The sequence below is a fragment of the Pongo abelii genome, chromosome 3 (genome assembly GCF_028885655.2).
Source record: "Pongo abelii isolate AG06213 chromosome 3, NHGRI_mPonAbe1-v2.0_pri, whole genome shotgun sequence".
NCBI classification, from domain to species: Eukaryota; Metazoa; Chordata; class Mammalia; order Primates; family Hominidae; genus Pongo; species Pongo abelii.
The window spans coordinates 42066552-42090379 of NC_071988.2; the positions used below are offsets into that span (position 1 = coordinate 42066552).

Sequence of the window (23828 nt, forward strand, 5' to 3'; positions counted from 1 at the left end):
ATAGCTCAGAGTAATTTGATCGTCTGAAGCCTTCTTCTCTCAGCTCGTCAAAGTCATTCTCCGTCCAGCTTTGTTCCGTTGCTGGTGAGGAACCGCATTCCTTTGGAGGAGGAGAGGTACTCTGCTTTTTAGAGTTTCCAGTTTTTCTGCTCTGTTTTTTCCCCATCTTTGTGGTTTTATCTACTTTTGGTCTTTGATGATGGTGATGTACAGATGGGTTTTTGGTGTGGATGTCCTTTCTGTTAGTTTTCCTTCTAACAGACAGAACCCTCAGCTGCAGGTCTGTTGGAGTACCTGGCTGGCCTTGTGAGGTGTCAGTCTGCCCCTGCTGGGGGGTGCCTCCCAGTTAGGCTGCTCGGGGGTCAGGGGTCAGGGACCCACTTGAGGAGGCAGTCAGCCTGTTCTCAGATCTCCAGCTGCGTGCTGGGAGAACCACTGCTCTCCTCACAGCTGTCAGACAGGGACATTTAAGTCTGCAGAGGTTACTGCTGTCTTTTTGTTTGTCTGTGTCCTGCCCCCAGAGGTGGAGCCTACAGAGGCAGGCAGGCCTCCTTGAGCTGTGGTGGGCTCCACCCAGTTCAAGCTTCCAGGCTGCTTTGTTTACCTAAGCGAGCCTGGGCAATGGCGGGCGCCCCTCCCCCAGCCTCGCTGCCGACTTGCTGTTTGATCTCAGACTGCTGTGCTAGCAATCAGCGAGACTCCGTGGGCGTAGGACCCTCTGAGCCAGGTGCGGGCTATACTCTCCTGGGGCACCATTTCCTAAGCCCGTTGGAAAAGCACAGTATTCGGGTGGGAGTGGCCCGATTTTCCAGGTGCTGTCTGTCACCCCTAGAAGGGGAACTCCCTGACCCCTTGCACTTCCCGAGTGAGGCAATGCCTCGCCCCTGCTTCGGCTGGCGCATGGTGCGCTCACCCACTGACCTGCGCCCACTGTCTGGCACTCCCTAGTGAGATGAACACGGTACCTCAGATGGAAATGCAGAAATCACCCGTCTTCTGCGTCACTCGCGCTGGGAGCTGTAGACCGGAGCTGTTCCTATTCGGCCATCTTGGCTCCTCCCCCGACAACATTTTAAGGTGGGTATTTTTACACTCACTTTACAGATGGGGAAACTGAGGATATGAGAGGTCACATAAAGTGTTCAAGGTTGTACAGCTTGCAAATAGCAGAGTCATGATTCAATCTAGAATAGGGTTTGAATCTATGCTCTCAACTCTGCTCTACTATCTCCCTCAGGCTGTTAAGAAGAACTCTGTGTAAAACCTTCGTAACTGATTTCAGGAAAAGCAGGCGAATCTGAGCTCTGAAACCTGCCACCCTGTTTTATGGCGGGTTGAGCACTTGCTGCTTCTTGATGAGAAACAGTCACAAATAGGAATAGTAACTTCAGAGGAAATCAATAAGGGAGTTAGAAAGATGGAGACAGAGTTTAATGGAAAAATGTCTTTGGCTTGGAAGACATGCTAGGGAACTATAATTTGTTTTTCTTCTTTTTTATCCATAAAAATATTTGAGGAGTAGTATTCCGAATTATTTTCCAAACAGAGAAACTGTAAAAGACTGCCAGAGAGTGAGTGAAGTTGGGTTCAGAATAAAGTGTTTTATTATTACAAAGGCAATATGTGCACATGTTAGAAAGCTAGAAAATATTGACAATCAAAGAAAATAAAAGAAACTTAGAAATTTATAACCCTCATTGAGTGGTAAACACCGTCATTACCTTGGTGTTCACAACTCTACATACATTCTTTAAGAATCAAATCATGCCATGCAAAAGCTACTTGATTGTAGCTTTTTTAAAGTTTAAAAGCATATATTTTTATTCTTTAAGGCATAAATGGAGCTACAGAAATGTCAATACAATATATGTATATCCTTGATATTTTTGACATTTCCATAAAACTCACTCACCTCAATACAGCATTATTTTCTTCTGTTCTCTATTTAAGATAGTTCATCATAATGATGACCTGACACTTGATGCCAGCTTCTTGGTGCATGTCAGGACTTTCATGAATTGAACTGTAAACATGACAAATCAGTATCAATCATGATTTCTCTTCCAAGTTGGAAGGCTAAGCCAGGGCCCAAGTTAAAACAGAGTCAACCATAATTTCTGAAAGATAAAAGAGAGCCTACTGCATGTATATTTTACACATGAGGAAAGTGAAGACCCCCCCAAATAATGTCCAAGGCCACACAACTATTACTAGTTATTGCTGAGAGAGCATGGTGAAATCCACCTGGCCTAACATCTAACCCACTGCTCTTTCATCTGCTGCATACTATCTCCCACTAAGGATCCCATTTCATGAGATTGGAAGATAGAGTACTGTGTGATCTAGCCTTATTAGAGGCAATGTTTCCAACCTCCAGACTCATGGCCCTGCAGAAATTGGGAACATATCTACAATTATAAAACCCCATAAGGCATAGTAATTGTCCCCATTACACTTTAATAAAAGTCTTTTCTAACATGGGAAGAATGGAATGCTCATTAGTAGATCTTAGGATTTAGGACAGCCATTGAAGGGGGTTTTTATTTCCGTTGTAAAGTCTGACTGGGCTATGAGGCATGGTGAGTTTGAGGTAGAGGAATGAAAGCAGACCAGAAGCTGGCCAGAAAATAGCTAAAGATTTAACTTCACCAATAGGCATGTTTTCTTTTCCTCATCCTCTCTCTGTCAGTTGTCATTATTATCTTTGCCCATTACTAAGAATTTTACAAAATATAACATATATCATGCCTATTATAGACATTGAGCTCAGTGCTTTCATATGCATTATGTTATTTAATGTTATGAATCAAATTATGTTATTCACACTGTACAGATTAGCAAACTGAGGCTCGATCTCAGTAATGTTAATACTAACCTTACATAATTTGGTCAAGGACCTCCAATCCTAGCTGATAATTAATCTAGGATTCTAACTTGTCTTTGGGTGTCCAGAGCCCATGCTGTTTACAATCTGGTACGCTATTCTTCTGATAAACATCCAGGAAGGGTTGAGGTCCCAAAATCCAAGTCAGATTACAGAGCAAGATTGAAAGTGCTCTGTATGGTGGCATGAGAAGAGGGGTACAAGCTGGGGCACATGGGGTTTAAGGTAAAGAGCTTTCTTCTGGTTCACATTGTCCAGGACTAAGGAATTTGATTTCTCTGACCATCCCTGAGGCCGAGCCCTGGGAGTAGGGTTAGAAGGGTCCCCCAGGCTGAGGGTCAGGGCTGTACTTTTTGTCCAGCTGCAAACATAGATGAAAATTAGGAATCAGAGAAGAAACCTCTAGGATTAATGCTAGATACTCATGGAGGTACCACAAAGCGTAATTCACTCTGAACCTCCTACACACAGTCATTGATGTAACAGACTGATCACAGAGCTCATTCACTTCCAAATACACTGCTAGGTGCTCTCATGGGATTGGAACCTAGAGAGGGTTGAAACTGCTGATGGAAATTCATCAGCCTGGGCTGTTGGATGAGTTGTAAGACATAGACTTCACTTACCCACTGGAGTAGTATTTATATGCACTATTAACAGGGATTTTACTTTCTGTGGAATTGCTTCTCTTTCTCAGTCTAAGTTTACTTTACATATATTTTAGAAATATTTGACAACTACTCCAAAAAAGAGACAGTGGTAGATCTAAGTCAACGAAGCTTCCATGTTGTATTCAGTTTCTGGCTAATGAGAGATTTATGTGTGTTCGGTCTCAGGGCAGAGATAAGAATGATGAGGATCTTCCAGCTAAAGAAAACATGTTCAAGTGACAATATAATGGTGAAAGAGTATACTCAATCTAATAAATGTCACTCGGAAAAGTAGTGAGACAGCTTTATCTCTGTATTGCCACTGTCAGAGTGTGCACATTCTTGATCTGAATATTTATAGCAATAATTTAAAAAGTGTGATCCCTAGACCAACAGCATGAGAATCAACTGGTAACTTGAAAATGCATTCTCAGGCCCCACACCAAACCTACTGAATTAGAAACTCTGGAGGTGGGGACGAATCTTCCAGGAGACTGTGATGCAACAAGTTTGAGAAGCACTGATCTGCAGCATTACACCATTTAATTGTCAGAGCAGCTATATGAGTTTATGATCATCTTTGTTTTACAGAAGAGAAATCCAAGAAATGTCAAATTAATGAAAAGTGTCATGTCCAAGATCACACAGCTAGTAACTGGCAAAATTGAGATTAAAATTCGTTATAAGGCTCCAGAATCTATATACCATGCTACTTCCAGATGATTTTAACTATCAACTGCATTTAATTATTTAATCCGTTTGAACATTTTCTCTAGAGATAATTATATCATATCATATATTTGATAATATATGTTTATTTTGCTTTTCATGTAGCACTGAAATGATATAATATGCACATGGGGGAGGCAATAACTCCACTTCCATCCTCTTAGGGTCCCAGTTGGGCTGGAAGATTAAGTTGATACAAGACAGATTAACAGGAAAAAAGCATAAAAATTTATTTAATTACAAGTTTTAGGTGGTACAGGAGCTCTCATAAAGAAGTGAAGACTCAGAGAAGCAGTTAGAGTCTATCACTTACATACTGAATTGGACAAAGGATAGCAAATTGTGAGATGTGGTATGGCAGAGGGGCTTGGGCTAGGGTAGTTAACTGGGTAAGAAGTGACTAGGAAGGTAAGGGTTAATTTAACCAAGTTTGTTTGTAAAGATTTCCCTCGGCCTCAACTTCCCATCCTTGATAAGAATGATGCTTTCCTTCCGGTATAGGGAGAACATTTTTCACATGGGAATTTTATTTCCTGCTTTTAAAAAGTAGAATGAAGGTCAGAGTGATCTTCTTGCATATGGTGTTTTTTTTTTTTCCTTAAGTATCTTTAGTTGAAAATAGTCAATATGCCGGAGCAGCATATCTTGGGGTGGCATGTTCATAACTCCTTCAGGAGCCATCTTCTGCATGGAATGATCTGGAAAATCTTTCAGATCAACCATTTCCCTTCTATTTCCCTTCAGTTCTTTTTCTTCCATAATTTATTTTGAAAAAATTTCAAAGCTACAAAACTTGAAAGAATAGTCTAATAAACACCATTAAATTTTTTACCCAGTTTCCAGATACCATTTTGTCACTTTTGCTTTATTTCCCTCTATGTATATATGTAGGTGTATGTTTGTGTATTCCCCACACACATTTTCCTGAACTATTTGAAAGTAAGCTGCAGATATTATAACAGTTCATTTCTAAGTAACTCAGCATGTGTCTCTAAGAACAAGAGCTTTCACTTACATCATCACGATATTAGTATGCCCAACAAGTTTAACATTGATTCAACAATATAATCAAATATACAGTGCATATTCAAGTTTCCCCTATTATTATTGAGACAGAATCTTGCTCTGTCACCTGCGCTGGACTGCAATGGTGCAATCTCTGCTCCCTGCAACCTCTGTCTCCCAGGCTCAAGCAATTCTTCTGCTTCAGCCTCCTGAGTAGCTGGGATTATAGGTGGCTACCACCACACTTGGCTCATTTTTGTATTTTTAGTAGAGGCAGGGTTTCACCATGTTGGCCAGGCTGGTTTAGAACCCCTGACCTCAAAGGATCCGCTCGCCTCAGCCTCCCAAAGTGCTGGGATTACAGGTGTGAGTCACTGCACCTGGCCAAGTTTCCCCAATTACTAAAGAGTAAGTCCCAAATATACATATATATTTTTAAATTCAAGATCTAATGAAAGTCATGCAACGTGTTTTCCTGTTGAGGAGTTTTAATCACCTCTGTTTGTTTGTTCACTTTCATGCCATTGACATTTTTTGGAGTGTGGACTTGTCGTCTCATAGAATGTCCCACTTCCCATTTGTGCACTCCTGTTGCATCTCATTAGGAGGCACATGATATCTGGACCATTACTTATGATAAACAGTTGGTCATTTAGTTATGTGATGTACAATAGACCTTTGCAATAAAAGTACCCATTGCCCTTGTAAATAAAAAGTAGTCTGTGAGATGATGCCTTGAGATCATAGGACTATATTGTTCTTCAAAAACTTCACTCAATGGTGATTTTTCTAAATCTATTACTTCTACATTTATTATCTGGTATTTTTCTGTAAAGAAGACCCCTCATTGTGTTTTCCTTTTCCCCCTCCCTCCTTTATTTTTTGTATGTATGTATGTACATATGTGTTTTTACCATTTACTTTGATTATTCTTAACATTAACTTTTTATTTAATGTATCAGTTTAAGAAATCTATTACTGTTTTTGGAAGCAGAGATACATCACACATTTTGATGAATAATGTTCACTCTATGGCCACTGGAGTTAATACCTAGATAGAAAAAATAGAGAAGATTAGATCATTTGTATGTCCAATGGATGGTTCAGCCCTTCATTGTTCCAGTCTCTATCCTTTCTTACAACTTATTTGGGGTTTTTTTTCTTGCACTGTCTCTCAGGCTGGAGTGCAGTGACGTGACCTCAGCTCACTGCAACCTCTGCCTCCCAGGTTCAAGCGATTCCCCTGCCTCAGCCTCCCAAGTAGCTGGGATTACAGGCACCCACCATCATTCCCAGCTAATTTTTGTATTTTTAGTAAAGATGGGGTTTCAACATGTTGGCCAGGCTGGTCTCGAACTCCTCACCTCAGGTGATCCACTTTCCTTGGCCTCTCAAAGTGCTGGGATTACATGTGTGAGCCATCATGCCCAGCTTCGTTGAGGTATTTTTGGGTGGCATATAGGAAGCAACAGCCAGATACAATCTTTTACGTTTGAATTTTTTCAAATTCTTGTAATAGTAGCCTGCTTTTAAAAGATCTGCTTAGAATTTGGGTCACAGACTTGATGTCTGGTGGATTTCTACAACTCTGTAAGTTTAGTCATCTTTCAGAAGTATTATATATATACACGTGAGTATGGCATATATTATATCAATATGCTTTATATATATACACATACATTTAACTTTTATGAGAAAAAACCTTTATACAGTCATGTGTCACTTAATGATGGGGGTACATCCTGAGAAATGCATCAGTAGGCCATTTCATCATTGTGCCAACATCAGAGAATGTACTTCCACAAACCTAGATGGTATCTTGTATTCTGCAGGTAGGTTATATTGATAGCATAGCCTATTGCTCCTAGGCTACAAACCTGCACAGCATTTTACTGTACTGAATATTGTGGACAACTGTCACACAATTCTAAGTATTTGTGTATCTAAACACATCTAACATAGAAAAGATACAGTAAAATATTACAGTATAAAAATAAAAAATGGTATGCCTGTATAGGGCACTCACCATGAATGGAGCTTGCAAGACTGGAAGCTGCTTTGGGTAAGTCAGAGAGTGAGTGGTGAGTAAATGTGAAGGCCTATGACATCACTGCACACTGCTGTAGACTTTATAAACACTGTATGCTTAGACTACACTTAATTTGTTAAAAATATTTTTCTTTCTTCAGTAATAAATTAGCCTTGGCTTACTGTAAACTTTTTCTATATCAACTTTTTAACTTTTTTATTATTATTATATTTTAAGTTTTAGGGTACGTGTGCACAAGGTGCAGGTTTGTTACATATGTATACATGTGCCATGTTGGTGTGCTGCACCCATTAACTTGTCATTTAGCATTAGGTATATCTCCTAATGCTATCCCTCCCCCCTCCCCCCACCCCACAACAGTCCCCAGTGTGTGATGTTTCCCTTCCTGTGTCCATATGTTCTCACTGTTCAGTTCCCACCTATGAGTGAGAATATGTGGTGTTTGGTTCTTTGTCTTTGCCATAGTTTGCTGAGAATGATAGTTTCCACCTTCATCCATGTCCCTACAAAGGACATGAACTCATCATTTTTTTATGGCTGCATAGTATTCCATGGTGTATATGTGCCACATTTTCTTAATCTAGTCTATCATTGTGGGCCATTTGGGTTGATTCCAAGTCTTTGCTATTGTGAATAGTGCCACAATAAACATACGTGTGCATGTGTCTTTATAGCAGCATGATTTATAATCCTTTGGGTATATACCCAATAATGGGATGGCTGGGTCAAATGGTATTTCTAGTTCTAGATCCCTGAGGAATCACCACACCAACTTCCACAATGGTTGAACCAGTTTACAGTCCCACCAACAGTGTAATGTTGGTATCTCATTGTCTAATGTTGACAGTGGGGTGTTAAAGCCTCCCATTATTATTGTGTGGGAGTCTAAGTCTCTTTGTAGGTCACTCAGGACTTGCTTTATGAATCTGGGTGCTCTTGTATTGGGTGCATGTATATTTAGGATAGTTAGCTCTTCTTGTTGAATTGATCCCTTTACCATTATGTAATGGCCTTCTTTGTCTCTTTTGATCTTTGTTGGTTTAAAGTCTGTTTTATCAGAGACTAGGATTGCAACCCCTGCCTTTTTTTGTTTTCCATTTGCTTGGTAGATCTTCCTCCATCCTTTTATTTTGAGCCTATGTGTGTCCCTGCACGTGAGATGGGTTTCCTGAAAACAGCACACTGATGGGTCTTGAGTCTTTATCCAATTTGCCAGTCTGTGTCTTTTAATTGGAGCATTTAGTCCATTTACATTTAAAGTTAATATTGTTATGTGTGAATTTGATCCTGTCATTATGATGTTAGCTGGTTATTTTGCTCGTTAGTTGATGCAGTTTCTTCCTAGTCTCGATGGTCTTTACATTTTGGCATGATTTTGCAGCAGCTGGTACCGGTTGTTCCTTTCCGTGTTTAGTGCTTCCTTCAGCGGCTCTTTTAGGGCAGGCCTGGTGGTGACAAAATCTCTCGTCATGTGCTTGTCTGTAAAGTATTTTATTTCTCCTTCACTTATGAAACTTAGTTTGGCTGGATATGAAATTCTGGGTTGAAAATTCTTTTCTTTAAGAATGTTGAATATTGGCCCCCACTCTCTTCTGGCTTGTAGAGTTTCTGCTGAGAGATCTGCTGTTAGTCTGATGGGTTTCCCTTTGTGGGTAACCCGACCTTTCTCTCTGGCTGCCCTTAACATTTTTTCCTTCATTTCAACTTTGGTGAATCTGACAATTATGTGTCTTGGAGTTGCTCTTCTCGAGGAGTATCTTTGTGGTGTTCTCTGTATTTCCTGAATCTGAACATTGGCCTGCCTTGCTAGATTGGGGAAGTTCTCCTGGATAATATCCTGCAGAATGTTTTCCAACTTGGTTCCATTCTCCCTGTCACTTTCAGGTACACCAATCAGACGTAGATTTGGTCTTTTCACATAGTCCCATATTTCTTGGAGGCTTTGTTCGTTTCTTTTTATTCTCTTTTCTCTAAACTTTCCTTCTTGCTTCATTTCATTCATTTCATCTTCCATCACACATACCCTTTCTTCGAGTTGATTGCATCAGCTCCTGAGGCTTCTGCATTCTTCACGTAGTTCTCGAGCCTTGGCTTTCAGCTCCATCAGGTCCTTTAAGCACTTCTCTGTATTGGTTATTCTCGTTACACATTCGTCTAAATTTTTTTCAAAGTTTTCAACTTCTTTGCCTTTGGTTTGAATTTCCTCCTGTAGCTCAGAGTAGTTTGATCATCTGAAGCCTTCTTCTCTCAACTTGTCAAAGTCCTTCTCTGTCCAGCTTTGTTCCGTTGCCAGTGAGGAACTGCATTCCTTTGGAGGAGGAGAGGTCCTCTGCTTTTTAGAGTTTCCAGTTTTTCTGCTCTGTTTTTTCCCCATCTTTGTGGTTTTATCTACCTTTGGTCTTTGATGATGGTGATGTACAGATGGGTTTTTGGTGTGGATGTCCTTTCTGTTTGTTAGTTTTCCTTCTAACAGACAGGACCCTCAGCTGCAGGTCTGTTGGAGTTTGCTAGAGATCCACTGCAGACTCTGTTTGCCTGGGTATCAGCAGCGGTGTCTGCAGAACAGTGGATTTTCATGAACCGCAAATGCTGCTGTCTGATCATTCCTCTGGAAGTTTTGTCTCAGAGGAGTACCCGGCTGTGTGAGGTATCAGTCTGCCCCTACTGGGGGGTGCCTCCCAGTTAGGCTGCTCAGGGGTCGGGGTCAGGGACCCACTTGAGGAGGCAGTCTGCCTGTTCTCAGATCTCCAGCTGCGTGCTGGGAGAACCACTGCTCTCTTCAAAGCTGTCAGACAGGGACATTTAAGTCTGCAGAGGTTACTGCTGTCTTTTTGTTTGTCTGTGCCCTGCCCCCAGAGGTGGAGCCTACAGGGGCAGGCAGGCCTCCTTGAGCTGTGGTGGGCTCCACCCAGTTCGAGCTTCCCAGCTGCTTTGTTTACCTAAGCAAGCCTGGGCAATGGCGGGCGCCCCTCCCCCAGCCTCGCTGCTGCCTTGCAGTTTGATCTCAGCCTGCTGTGCTAGCAATCAGCGAGACTCCGTGGGCGTAGGACCCTCTGAGCCAGGTGCGGAATATAATCTCCTGGTGCGCCATTTCCTAAACCCGTTGGAAAAGCACAGTATTCGGGTGGGAGTGACCCAATTTTCCAGGTGCCGTCTGTCACCCCTTTCCTTGACCAGGGAAGGGAACTCCCTGACCCCTTGCGCTTCCTGAGTGAGGCAATGCCTCGCCCTGCTTCAGCTTGCACACGGTGCGCTGCACCCCCTGTCCTGCACCCACTGTCTGGCACTCCCTAGTGAGATGAACCTGGTACCTCAGATGGAAATGCAGAAATCACCCATCTTCTGCGTGGCTCACGCTGGGAGCTGTAGACCAGAGCTCATTGCTTTCCTACAGAGTCAGCAGAGAGGCTACAACTGAGGAGCTTTCATAAATCATAAATCACAGGATTTACAATTTGGGGAACTATGAGAGGAGATAAACAACAAACTGAGGTTTTTGAGATATTGGGAATGTTGCTGACCTGTAATATTGATTCCCATTGTGAATTTCTTTTATTATGTACTTGTTTTTTCATAGTAGTAGATATTATATTGCCTATATTCCTTTCTGATAATTTTGGGAACATAGAACAGTAAGATTTTGATATTTGTAACATTTAGCACCTGAGTGCAAGTGACAACCCCAAAGCAAGAGTGGCTTAGAGAAAGCAGACATTTATTTCTCTGTCAATTAACAGGAGGCAGAAGCAGGCAGTTTAATAAAGACACCACAATCAGGAGGGACTAAGGTTTGTTCTACCAGGTCTTTTTGTCACCCTAACATGGCTTCCAACTCAAACTCCAAGATAGCTGCTCCAGATGGACACCTCACATCTGCACTCCCTGCAGGAAGGAGGAAGGGTCTGACCTTTCCTTTAAGGGGGAACACTTCCTGTAGCTGGTACACAACACTTCTACTTAGATCTGACTGGCCAGAATTTAGTCATATGGCCATGTGTCTCTATAAGGAAGACTAAAATGTAAATTTTATTTTGGACAACCATATGCCCAGCTAAAAATTAGTGGTTCCATTACCAAAGAAGTAGGAGAGGATGAATATTGGGAAACAATTAGCCGTCTCTGCAATAATCTTTTAATAGTTTGCTCTAGATGCTATAGAGGCTAGATTTTTCCATTTTGTTTTGTTTCTTACTGATTTTCTTAAAGAATAATAGTAGATATTTATATATAAACAATACTTTTTTTCTGTCATATTTGCGACTAATAAATTTCAATGCTACTTTTTAAAGTCTTTTAAATTCAGTTACTGTTTATTAAAGGAGAGATATAAAATGCTTATATTGTCAAATTTACTAATTATAAACGTTGGGATTTTTTTCCCATTGCTTTTAAGAGTGTAAAATGTTTTCTATCCTGAGAGCCAGAGACTGGGATCAATAACCACCTTCATTTTCTTCTACTTTATTTTTTGTTTGACTTAATTAGGTATGTGGTGTGAGGAAAGTCTCTAAATCCATAATTATTTTCTAAATAGCCACTGTAGATCTTTATTATTTATTAATCTTTTTCTTTTGCATTGATTTGTAGTGTCTTATTCATTATATAATTACACAAACAAAAATAATACATGTATTTTTAACTTACCCTGTTTCACTGGTGCCAGAAATGTTTTTGTAGCAGAATATTTGCTTGTGATGAGGAATTTTGTTGAAAAGTATTTGGATGTCCTTCTGGCACAGTTATTACCGTTTATTACCTAGAGATAAAAGCATTTCTCTCTTTTTTAAAAAGTGAATTTAGAAAATGCTTCTCCAGATGAATGTCCTGTAAGCACTTCAAACTCAGCATGTCCAAAAGAAACCCATTATTTTGTAGCCTCATTACAACTCTCCTCCTGTAATGTTTCCCAGGATGATTAATGGTGTAGCTTTTATCCAATCTCCCTAGCTACAAACCTCAGCATCACTTTCCTTCTGCATTTCTTCTGCTATTCCCCAGTGTTTGCTAATCTGTTCTGCAATGTTACCAGAATCAGTTTTTTTAAAAATTTTTAATTTTATTTTATTTTTGGAAGACGGAGTTTCGCTGTTGTCACCCAGGCTGGAGTGCAGTGGCACAATCTCAGCTCACTGCAACCTCTGCTTCCCGGGTTCGAGTGATTCTCTTGCCTCAGTCTCCCGAGTAGCTAGGGTTACATACGGCTGCCACCATGCCCGGGTATTTTTTGTATTTTTAGTAGAGATGGGGTTTCACCATGTTGGCCAGGCTGGCGTCAAACTCCTGACCTCATGTGATCTGCCCACCTCCGCCTCTCAAAGTGCTGGGATTACAAGTGCGAGCCACCGCGCCCGGCCCAGAATCAGTTTTCTCCATTTGTTGCCACTGCCTCTACTCTCAGGGTTGCACCTTCTCTACCCTGGATGCTGAGAACAGCTCCAGGCTCTCACCTGTCCATCCTCTGCATAGGTATCAGTTATCTCCCTAAATTACAGATTCAAATACATTACTTCTTCTGCACTTAATCCTTGAGTGGCTTCCCATCATCTTTGGAATAGAGTTCAAACTCATTAACATGATATTCAAAGCTGAACACAAGGTAGGTCTACAGCAAACTTTCTTTTCCTCACTCTTCATTCCTGGCTGCTCATGAAACCTGTGTTCTGTCACCCAGGTAAATGGCTCACCTTTACTTTTGAATATTTACGCATCCTTTTCCCTTGAGCTGTTTTGCGCATAAACACCTTTCCCTCTCTGTTTGCATAACCCACACTTTAAGTCCCAGATCAAATATCTTTGGCGCTTGAAAGCTCTCCTTATCCATTCAGTCAAACTTAATTGCTGGGTGCTCTATGCTCCTATTGAATTTGTGCACACATTTATCATAGCCCAGATTACCTTCTAAATTATTTAAGTTGGAGTGTATCTGGTGAGACAGTACTTTTTAAGAGGACTAAAGTGGCCATCTGTCTTTGTAGAAACAGAATATTACCTTTTTTGCAGGTATTTTTTTTTGCTCTGGGGGATAACCTAAATATTTTCTCTTAGTTGTAAAACTGCAAGGTGAAGTTGTACCTGCAGTGTAAAGTATATGTAACCCCTGTCCCTCTAGTACCCCTCAGCATTCGGAACTAATCCCTGGTGAAGAGGTAGCTATGTTTGTAGAGAGGCCAAGGAATATCCTGAGAAGACACAGGGAGATGCCATCTCTTTCAGAGGTTTAATGGTAGAATTTTTCTGATAGGTTGAGAAGGTCCTGCTGTGGTTCCCAGTCACAAAAGCTATGAAGGACCGAAGGGGAGCTCGCTATGAAAAGGGAAGACCTGACTAATGACCCAGACTCATTATCACTGTCTCTATTTGTGGAGGTCAATTGTTTGTGATAGCGCTTGAGTGTGGGCTAGAAACTTCTCTGATCTGACATCTTGTCATGGTGGGTTTGTGAGTGCAAACTAAAGGAGATGAAACTTTGGGAGACCAAGCACGAATTATCACCGCAGCCTCTTCAAGAACCTGACTCAGCAAGGATGACTTAGCAACCAAAAGCAAGGATGCATTTTCAATAGTGACACACCAGGTGGTAGCAACAAAAGTAATGAAAATCATAAACCAAGGTTCACAGTGCCCTGATCAAACTCTCTAATTTTGTCTTGTGAACTACAAATGGTCCTCCTTGAACTGAATAAATGCCGCTCTTCCCAAGACTCCTGTTGCAGAAAGAGCTTAGATAACTCAGAAATGGGGCAATTCAATTGTTAAAAGTGTGACCATATTTGTACTCCAAGCTGGTTAAGCAGGTTTTCCAGGTTACACTTAGTTGTGTCTCCCCAGTGACCCTGTGAATGTTGGCAATGTGGGGAATAATCTTTATATCTCTCTGGTGATGAGAACAGTGATTTGAACATTATAAATACTTGAATTGAATTGTTTCTAGCCCATGTTTATTTTAATGTTTATAACTACCATCATAAAACAAGTAACATTTAAACGTTTTGTATAAAACCATACTTTCCATTTGCAAACATGCCTGTAGCAGGTATGAGCCATTTGAAATTCAACATGAAGCAGGGCTGCCTCTGCTCTTTGGGTCCCAAGCTGCAGTTACTACTATATGTTATCATTAGCAATATAATAAACCTCTTAGATATACAGTGTCATTACATTTTTGAAAAAGGTATTTTTGCCTACTTTGGTTGGAACTGGAGAAAATTTCCTCACAAAGTCAGCCCCCACTTCTCTAGTTGTAAGTTTTTCAAATTTGCTTGGTCTTGCTCTCTTGTGCGGAAATTGATTACCATTCCCTGCAACTTAAAATATCATTTTTCTTGTTTAGAGAGGAGGTTTCTAAGTGTGCCCTACTATTGGAGAATGTTTATGCTGACCACCTATAATTTAGAATACATAAATCTGCTCCGGGGAACTTGTGCTGGCTCAGCATTTTCCTCCTAGTTCGTCAAAGAGCCTTTTGTGCCAGCTCTACATGGTCTGTATTGTTAGTTTCTTTTCTCTATTGTTGGCTGTTTACATGAAATGAGATTCAGTGGATTGTTTGAGTTTGACTTTTCATACCCTCTGTGAAACCACGTGCTCTATATTCCAGTGGTAAATATAATATCCAGTGGTTTTACTGAAATTTTCAAGAATTTTTATTAAAGGACATACAGAGGTATTTCTGTAGGAAGCCAGCGCTGATCTAGCTACAATTCTATGTATGTACATTTTTATATGTATGTATGAGTATATGAATGTATGTATCCATCTCTATCAAACCAAATATCTCATGGCTAGTAAATGTTTAACCATAGGACCTCCAGGCACAAAAAAGCTCTAGTTATAAACTTTGTCAATTTCTGTAGCATAGCTTCTTCCACTGTGGCTCATTTCAAGCTACCAGTATGTCAGCATTGAACCCAGAGTTTGGAAGTGATGCACTGGAGAACACTTTATATGGTATTTTCACCATACAGACACAAAAGACTTAAGTCCCAGAGCACAGATAAAAGTACATAGTAAAATAACTAGAAAGCAATCAGTTTTGAGTATTTATAATCTTTGTTTCAGTGTAATTTATTTAATCATAAGCTTATGTAATTCAGTTTTTTTTTTTTTTTTTTAAAGATGTAGTCTCTCTCTGTCACCCTGGCACCATCTTGGTTCACTGTAACCTCTGCCTCCCGGGTTCAAGTGATTCTTCTGTCTCAGCCTCCCATGTAGCTGGGATTATAGTTGCACACCACCAGGCCTGGCTAATTTTTGTATTTTCAGTAGAGACAGGGTTTCACCATGTTGGCCAGGCTGGTCTCGAACTCCTGACCTCGGGTGATCTGCCTGCCTCCGCCTCCCGAAGTGCTGGGATTACAGGCATGACCCACCGCTCCAAGGCCGTAATTCAGTTTTTAATAATGGTCATGTTTAAGAACCACTTGTAAAATTCCTGAAAATTTAGCAGTTGGCTTCTTCAAGTTGGGATAAACTGGCTCCCATACAACACTGTATTAATCTATATACTTCTACCCACTCCTTCCCTTTTCTAAGAAGAGTGGGCTCCTGTGGATGGGGAGATTTGTTTAACCTCATGTGTAGATAAGCTGGTATGGGGGACGAAGTAGGACTAAATTGCTGAGTGAGATAAAGGATGAAACTTTTGTGTGGGGGCAGTTGAGCACTAAGATTTTAGGAAGCTGGAGGCAAGAGTTAGCTTGCTCTATGATAGAAGGATGGAAAAGAACATTCCTTTCTTCCTCATTATGAAAACCACGGGGAAGACTTACATACATTATTTATTTCATGCAAAGTTGAACTATTCAAATTTGGAATAGTATGATATAAAAATATAACTAGCCTCTTTTGTAATAGAAAGTTTAGAATATTATAATATACCATTACATTTATTTCTATGGGATAATGATCTTTCCAGTTTCCTGAGTAGAATGACTGGTGTTTTCAGAAATGCATCAATCACATAAAACACTGTAGTTTGCCATCAGGTACTTGATACAAATTCCTTTTTTCATTTCTTATATGAAATCTTTGGTAAAATCTACATTGCTTAGTAATGTCTGTAGTGGGAATGGATTCTGTTTGAGAGGAAAATAATGTAGAGTTCTAAATCGTGGTTGAAGTGACTGAGACTATACGCTGGATTATAACAGGTATTTGAAAACAATGTTATCTAAGACTGGAAATTAAATTACATTAGATGAAGTACAGAATCATCTGTTAAAAACCTAAATTTAGGCAACATAGCATGGTGCTTCAGAGTACAGATCCTATAGCCCAACTATTGGAGTTCAATTACAGATTCTATCACTTATTATCTGTGTGACTTCAGGAAAATTATATAACATCTTCAGTTTTATTGGCTATAAAACAGGAATTTTAATAATACATATTGCATTGTTTTGAAGATTAAATGAGTTATATATAAGGCACTTAGAATAATTCCTGGCACATTGTAAACTCTTAATAATACATATTGCATTGTTTTGAAGATTAAATGAGTTATATATAAGGCACTTAGAATAATTCCTGGCACATTGTAAACTCTAAGGTTAGCTATTATTTCTAATTGATCTAATAATTTAGGAATAGGATTAATTAGAATATAATGTATATATAAATATTACATATGTTGGGCTTCTGAGTAGTTCTAATGAAGAGCTTTTTCGTTGTTTGAATTCTGAACGAATTAAGATATAAGAAACAAGAGTGATGCAGATGGGGGAATAAAAATATTTCCTTTATTACTGACAATGCCGATAAAGCACAACATGCTTGCGTCTGTATACAAGTAGGCTTCTTAATCCAGAAGCTTAAAATTAGGCAGACATACTGACCTTGGAAACCTACAAGCATCCTCTGGAGGGCCAGACTCTTTCCATACGGCCGAGAGCAAAGCACAACACACATTGACTGAAGGTGGACTGACTTTCAAAAGAAAGGGAAAGGAGGAGGCTGGGCTCTGCATGCCTGGCTGCTCCTCCATACTTAACAACCAAATTAACTTACTGATCTGTAAGTGAGTAAGTGGGAACAGGACAGGGAAGAGCCAGGATTATTTCATAATGGAGCTCCTTCCACAAGGTAAGGAATAGAAGGAAAAGAAAAGCCTTCCCCTCTGTACCAGTTTTTAGCCATTAACACAGAAACTAATTTTAGAGTTTTTAACAGAGGGCATTTTATTTGGCTACTCAGGTCGTGAAGGACCTAAGAAATTCAACTGTGGATACCCTCCTGAAACAAAGAAGTTCCATTGGGGATAACCTCCTTAAACAAAGGGAGAAGATGGTACTACTAGAGTCCAAGGGCTGGAGTCACCCAGCAGGAGCTAGAACCATGGTGGGTCTGTGCAGCAGAAGCTCCAGCCACTTAAACACTGCCTGAGGCAGGAGAAATACCCTGGCTTCTCCTTCCTCTAGCTCTCCAATCTCTGTCCAGTGCCTCCCACTGGCTGACTTTAGATGACAGCTAACTAATAGGAAAGCCTGGAAAATAGCCTGCAGGGCCAGCACCGCTGCTTTACAAGGTAGAGAGGGAGAGGGTGAGTGATAGATCTCTAGGCAAACAGGGCCAGGACATGTGGACGTGTGGGTGCATGCACACGTGTGTGTATATGTGTGTACATACACACATCTATTTCACACTACTCTGCTTTTGAACACTTTGTACTGTGTAGATCAAAATATCTTTTCAGATAGTATGATTTTAGTATTGCTTAGAGACATTGGTTTATGGAAGTAAATTAAAGAAATTTGAAAATCAATATACAATTTGGTCCATTCTAAAAATGCTGGCCAACATACTCTGCAATAGTTCTAAGATTATGGGTTTCCAGACTGTTTCCTGATAGTATCCGATTATTGCCTAAATTTTCTATTTTTTGTTGTTCTTTTAAAGATAGACTCAAGTAAAATTCTATACTTGGAATTCAACTTGATACAAGTCAAACAATGTAGACACTCTACCTATTCAACTCCTATACATCAGATAATGGGCACCTTCTAGTCTTGGTTCCTACAAGAAGTCTTCCCAGAGCACTGTAGCCCTCAGGGAGGTCTTTGTCATTAAATTTAATGCACTTAATTCTGTGATATTGGTTTGTAGAGTTACTTGTTTTATTTGTCAAATCCTGTGCCTCATTCTTCTTAAGAATTGGCACTGTGTCTTAAACTGTCACAAACTCTCCAAGAAGTTAGTTGGTTAAAGCCAAATTGTACGGGTCTAGTTTAAAAGTCCACTATTATACCATTGTTTAATAAAGTTTTCTTAAAAGCATTTTATTTTTAGGCTTATTTAGTGTTCATAGGTCATTTTTCCATGTTGTGAACCAAAACAATTAAAGAAATGGAAACGTTGGATTGGATTTGTTCTCCAGAGAATTATGAACCACTGGGCCACAGCTGCTTGCTGTCAAGGTCTGGCATGAGAATGAGTCTCTAGTAGAGAGGTAAAGAGTCAGATGGAGTGAAATTGTTACCGGTAGAAGGTGTCCAGGTCCTTGGCATCTTGAACAAAGAATTGGACAAAACGCACAAACAAAGCATGAAGAGCCAAAGCAGGGATTTATTGAGAATGAAAGTACACTCCACAGTGTGGGAGTGGGCCCAACATAGGGGCTCAAGAGCCCCATTACAGAATTTTTGGGAGTTTAAATACCCTCTAGAGGATTCCATTGGTTGCTTGGGGTATGCCCTATGTAAATGAGGAGGATGAAGTAAAGTGACAACATCATTTACTATGGTGAGGATATTTCTTGTCATAGCTGAAGTGTGAATGGGCCTCATATTACCTGCCTCCAGACCCTGTTTTCCTGCCTCAAAATGAGATCCTGGTCTAAAATAAGATGAGCTACTTATGTAACCTCTTACACAGAAGGTTGAGATAATAATAGTACCTTCCTCATTTAGTGTGAAATAACCTGTGCTTTTTGCTTAGAATAATGCCTAGCCCTTGGGATTAGCTGTTATGATTCATTATGCCTGTTGTTTTTATTTGCTTATTTATTTATTTATTTATTTATTTATTTATTTATTTATTTATTTTCTCGAGACATGGTCTATGCTGTGTTGCCCAGGCTGGAGTGCAGTGGTGTGATTACAGCTTACTGTAACCTCGAAGTCCTGGGTTTGAGTGTCAAAGGCATCCTAACCAGAGTGATTCCATCTTGAATAAAGGCTGGATGAAGCCAAACCTGCTGGGTTACATTCCTAGGGTATTGAACACTCTTGGTCACAAGATGTTTATAGTTGAGGGAACAAGTTAATGATGTTAACTAACTAAATAAAGACCCATAACTTATAGAAATGTCCCAGTACTTTAAGAACAAGAAGGATTCTTAGTTTAAGGATAGTAACATAGAAAAGCATAAATACTGATAGCCTGTTACAAGCTCATCACAAGCTTTTGTAATAAAGTATACTATCCTTAATAATCTGTGTAAACAAACATCATATTTGAAATGGGTGTTTTCCCCCTCTTGCTTTCTGAGGACGCCCAACTCTGTAATTGAGCAGTCTGTAAAAGACTATCTTAAATTTTCTCAAATCTGCAATTTGCCCTGATTTCTTTCTCATGTGAGATCCAAGAACTCGCTCTTGGGGTCTGGGACAAAGCCCTTTTTCTAGTGATACAAGCAATCCTCCTGTGTTAGCCTCTCAAGTAGCTGGGATTACAGGCTCACGCCATCACACTCAGCTAGTGCCTATTGTTTTTAGAAGTTTATTTTCAGATAACAATCTCAGAAATATAAAACACTGAGTTCCTACTTAATGCAGAACAATATCTCATGTGCTTATCTGCAGAGCTGCATCAAGGGAACAGAGAAGCCAAAAAGCTGCCCAAGGTGCCAAGCTCTGAGGGATGGTGAAACAACATTGGAACTGTAGCAAGAGAGAGATGTGATTACTGGAATTCCTTGTGGGAGTATTGTATTTTAATGAAAGGGGTGCCTTAATGAAGCACCTAGGTTGGGAAAGGTGCTCAAGTAATAATAGATGATTGTGAAATCACCTTCTCAGGAAAGAGCCCTGTAACTGTAAGGATTCTGCTTTGTGAATGCAAATTTGGGCCAATTTATGGTAATGGTGAAAAGGTGGAGAGCTCCTATCAGTGGTCTTTCTCCATTCCTTCCCCAAGCACCACTAAGCTCCAAAGCTCACTGAACTATACTATCAAACAGTATTTGCCTAGCATGCTGCACCAATTCATTAGGTCATCTGGTGTATATGAATCATGCCATGGATTAGTAAATTGAGGGAACTTGTAATTTGTATCAGTCAGGGACCAAGTGATTTGAACAGAGAGAATTTAATATAAAAAGTTAACTAAGTATAAAGTTATTAACTAAATAACTGAAAAGGTCAAAAGACAATTCTAAGGTATCCTTGAGGCAGCAATTGTTAAGAAGAAGTTAGGGCTGAGGGAAGATAGGGAAGAGGCTGGAATTACTAAAATAATTTAGAGTTCTAGAAGACACACCTTGAGGAGCTGAAACTCAGACCTCTGAGGAGGGGTCTTACTCAGCTGGTTCTGATGTCTTTGAGCTCAGAGGAGTGGCCTTGTTATACACTGAATATTTGTGTCCTCCCCAAATTCATATGCTGAAAACAAATCCCCAGTGTAAAGGTTTTCGGAGGTGGGGGCTTTGGGAAGCGATTAGGTCGTGAGAGTAAAGCCCCCATGAATGGGATTGGTGCCCTTATAAAAAAGAGCCCAGAGAGTTTTCTTTGTGCTTTCTGCCACCGTGGAAGTTACAGTGAGAAGATGGCTCTCTATGAGCCAGGAAGTGGGCCCTCACTAGACATTGAATCTGCCAGTTCCTTGACCTTGGACTTCCTAGCCCCTAGAACTGAGAAATAGATTTCTGTTGTTTAGGAGCCACTCAGTCTATGATGATTTGTTATAGTAGCCAGAATGGACTGACAGACCTGTGGAGCGGGTGCTGGCCCAGCTGGTGCTGGGGTCCCTAGGGATGGGTGGGACTTGATGAGGCTGGTTCTTCAAGTGTTAAAAAACTGCCAACTGGATTCAGTTGCTACTACAGGAAAAAACCATTGCCCGTGGGATGAAGAAAAATTGCTGGGGTGATGCTTACCAAACAGGAAGCAGACGGCAAAGGGCAAGTCTCTCTTTCCTCCTCCAGCCTTGTAGCCTGTCCCTATTGGCAACAGCAACCCGCTGAGTCCCAACCCCTGCATGGCAAAGCAGGGTATACAGAAGGGTGGGCTTAGAGCGGCAAGGTAGTTATTTAATACCTGGGACACATGTATTGTGCATCATAACAGGGTATGTAGTGAGTATTGGTGGCTGCATCTTGAGCAAATACTTTACAGAGCTTCTACTGAGTGCTACTGGAAATACAGAGCTGAATATGATCTGGGTGTCCGCTTAAGTAGGAGACAGGGAGTCCAATTTATAGAACAAATAATGTGATGAAGGAACAACATAATTATGACCGTAGTACTCTAGGAGCATAGAGAGGGGAACCTATAGGTAGTGAATCTAATATTCTTTACTTCGTGAATTAAGTGCTATCTATGTAGCTTAATTATATTAAAATAAAATAGAAAACAGCATCAATGTTGATGTCAGTTTAAAAGTGATCAGTAAAGGTAGTGTGGCGCAATTCTTAATATCTCCCTTATGTTTCACCAAACTTAATCTCCCCAAATCTGTCAAACAAGTACCATCTATTTTTGTTTACTGATTTTTTTTTAATTTCAAAGAATTCTGATGCTGTCAAATTCAGGATATTTCTTTGTTCATGGAAATAATTATACATTTATTTTATTGAACTTTACCTTTTAGTATTCTACAAAATGGAATAATATTTCACAGTTCTTGAGTAATGTTGGTAAAAGTAATGCACCAGTGATATTTTATAAAGCTATTCCAAACATTTATTTTCATGTATTAACTTAGCTTACAAATATTTGCTTTGTGCATACTATGTAAAGTGTACTTCTCTAGGTTCTGGAGGAATATAAATAGAAAAGACACAATGTGGTAGACACAATTGGGTGCTAACATGCCAGCTATTTCTCTGCTTTTATCTTACTATCACTAATTAGATTTTGTCTAGATATTGAAGAGCAACAAGTCCCAGTACAGGGACAAGTCTTGATTGGTCTAAGATAATTAGAGTAATCCTGGTCTCTTTTGCTTTGGTTTAGAGTGGAGTTTGTAACGAGTGTTTACCCATTCATTGTGAAGTGAATTATCTTGTAGGCTTCTGGGAAATATTTTTTGCCTTAGTAAAATATATTAGTGGATAAAATGTCTTAGTGGACGTTGTTGTTTGAGGATATGATATTTGGAGTTATGGAGGCTATCTGAAAATCCTAAGATGACAGCTTCAAAAATCACAGAGATGTCAGCTGGCATCCAGTCATGTAGGCCCACTGAACTGGTCACCTAAACAGTAAGACTATTTTAGGAAAGCGCTGACAGGTGACTTACTGTGGAAGGGTAGCCAGTTAGTATCTTCTGGGTGACCAGAATGGACTCTTCCAGAGTGGCCAGTTCAGTGGGCCAATACAACTGGAAGAGTCTAACTTGCTACCCTTATTGCCATTTTTAGTTTGGTTCTGTGTTAGTTGAAATCAAAGTAATTCTAAATGATATACATGGTCTCTGTCTTGCAGTCTTCTAAAGATTAATACATAACTTTTTACTTTTTAAAACAGGGTTCTAAAAAAGGAGTAGTATTTTGCTGCATTACATGATTTTAACTGGGAAAACAGATGTTTCAGGGAGTAGATATCATATAGGTATATAGTATGTAGATATAAAGTATCTTGCCAAATAAGTTATGTTAGTCCATTTTCACACTGCTATAAAGATACTACCTGAGACAAGGTAATTTATAAACAAAAGAGGTTTAATTGACTCACAGTTCCACATGGGTGAAGAGGCCTCAGGAAACTTACAATCATGGCAGAAGGTGAAGGGGAAGCAAGGCATGTCTTACATGGCTACGAGAGAGAGAGCACAGAGCAAATTGCTACTTATAACACCATCAGATCTCGTGAGAACTCACTCACTATCATGAGAACAGCAAGGAGTAAACTGCCCCCATGATCCAATCACCTCCCACCAGGTCCCTCCCTTGACACGGGGGGATAACAATTTGAGATGAGATTTGGGTGGGGACACAGAGCCAAACTATATCATAAGGGATGCTTTCTCTTTTAAAGAGAAGTATCTCCATGAACATCTAATAGACTGGGAACTTTCTTGTTCCTACGTTCTTGGCTCTGCTCTTCCTATCTTAATTTCCTTCTATTAGAGATTTCCTAGGGAAGGTATGTCTGGACTTCCTCTGAACTTGCTCCTGAATGTCAGACTATTTTAGAAAAGTGCTGACAAGTGACTTATTTCTTGCCATTCACTAGACATTTTTAAAATAGATGCAAACATTGAGTTTTGGGGTGATGTTTGGAAGGGCCACACCTTGCTTGTCAGGGAAGATGTTTCCTGGATGTGCCTGATTTCAAACTAACCCCACATAATAAAC

At 40.0% G+C, this 23828-nt stretch overlaps 1 protein-coding gene and 1 long non-coding RNA gene across 4 annotated transcripts in view; one reads left to right on the forward strand and one right to left on the reverse strand.

The window, feature by feature from the left end:
• The first annotated feature begins 729 nt into the window (after positions 1-729).
• GRXCR1 (glutaredoxin and cysteine rich domain containing 1) overlaps positions 730-23828 on the forward strand; it is a 351235-nt gene continuing 328136 nt past the window's right edge. For all 3 annotated transcript variants that reach the window (XR_008524467.2, XR_010139668.1, XR_010139669.1), the window contains exon 1: positions 730-1077. The gene's annotated coding sequence lies outside the window, so the exon portion shown is untranslated. The remainder of the gene's footprint in view (positions 1078-23828) is intronic.
• LOC129058959 (uncharacterized) overlaps positions 23203-23828 on the reverse strand; it is a 50488-nt gene continuing 49862 nt past the window's right edge. Inside the window, exon 4 of the long non-coding RNA XR_008524469.2 lies at positions 23203-23286. This is a non-coding gene — a long non-coding RNA (uncharacterized LOC129058959). The remainder of the gene's footprint in view (positions 23287-23828) is intronic.